The 1,340-nt window shown below is 38.5% G+C and overlaps 1 protein-coding gene across 1 annotated transcript in view; it reads left to right on the top strand.

Annotated features, from left to right (window-relative positions):
• Window positions 1-1,340, top strand: part of LOC106879558 (zinc finger protein 714) — a 5,557-nt gene continuing 4,217 nt past the window's right edge. The window contains exon 1 of the mRNA XM_014929194.2: window positions 1-108. The gene's annotated coding sequence lies outside the window, so the exon portion shown is untranslated. The remainder of the gene's footprint in view (window positions 109-1,340) is intronic.

A 1,340-nucleotide genomic window follows, 5' to 3' on the forward strand; every position in this document is an offset into this window, starting at 1 on the left:
AATTTTAGTGGTTAAAGTTGCTTGAACACCTTAGCACTGTTTAATAGTGCTAATGTGTTTAAGGAGCAGAGAATAGGAAAATAATCCAGAGAACATGGCTATGCTGAGGTGAGGTAGCTTTCGTTTCATATGTTTATAATAGTTATTTCAAAATTAGTGTTGATGTTTTTTTTTTCTGAAAACAATCTTGTCCTCCTTAAACATTGTCAGCCCGACACAATGGTTTTAGCGTGGATCTTCAAAAGAAAGACTTGCCTTCAACGCGTTTTTTTTTTGTTTTTTTTTCCCCCCTTTTAAAACTTCCCTTCGATTTCTGAGATTCTGCACCAGCTAATAACATTAATGCTTACTATGAATGGTGATAGTTTTTATTAGCCGTAAAAGCCTAAGACAATATCAAAGGACGAAATGCAACACAAAAGGAGGGCGTTTACGTCAATTACAATAAAGATACTACTTACAGCCACTAATAATACTGCTTTCAAATTTTGGCACAAGACCAGCAATTTTGGGACGGGGGAAGTCGATTACATTGACCACAGTACTTGGCTGGGACTTATTTTATCGATCACGAAAGAATGAAAGGCAAAGTCGATCTCGGCGGGATTTGAACTCAGAACATTAAGACGGACGAAATGCTGCTAAGCATTTTGCCCCGTGTGCAAACGATTCTATTAACCACAAGAGTTGACTATTTATTTGTAATTAGAAGCTTATTAGAGTTGGAGTACGTTTTTATTAACTTCCTTTTCTCCATTTTCTTTTTTAAATGGATATAAATTGTGTGTGTGCGTGTAATTCGTTTACATTTGAAGTGTATACATGTATTTTATTCGCGATGTTTGAATTTCCAGTTGTTTTTCGCTCTGTAGAATTGACCGAATGCACATGCTTCTTTATTTTTGTTTATCTATTCCTCATCATTATTGATTTAACGTGCATTTTTTCCTTGCATGCGTGGGTCGAACTGAGTTTAATGAGGCAGATTTTCTACGGAATATCCTTCCTGTTGCCAACTCTCATATTCCAAACTAGGCAATATTTCGTCATGGCCAGACATGTTTTCGCAAAATGTTGGAAATGAATGTTGTTGGCACTCCGTCGCTTACGACGTCAAGGGTTCCAGTTGATCCGATCAACGGAACAGCCTGCTCGTGAAATTAACGTGCAAGTAGCTGAGCACTCCACAGACACGTGTACCCTTAACGTAGTTCTCAGGGATATTCAGCGTGACACAGTGTGACAAGGCTGACCCTTTGAATTACAGGTACAACAGAAACAGGAAGAAAGAGTGAGAGAAAGTTGTGGTGGAAGAGTACAGCAGGGTTCGCCACCATTCC

This window comes from Octopus bimaculoides, chromosome 6 (genome assembly GCF_001194135.2).
Source record: "Octopus bimaculoides isolate UCB-OBI-ISO-001 chromosome 6, ASM119413v2, whole genome shotgun sequence".
In the NCBI taxonomy this organism is placed as follows: domain Eukaryota; kingdom Metazoa; phylum Mollusca; class Cephalopoda; order Octopoda; family Octopodidae; genus Octopus; species Octopus bimaculoides.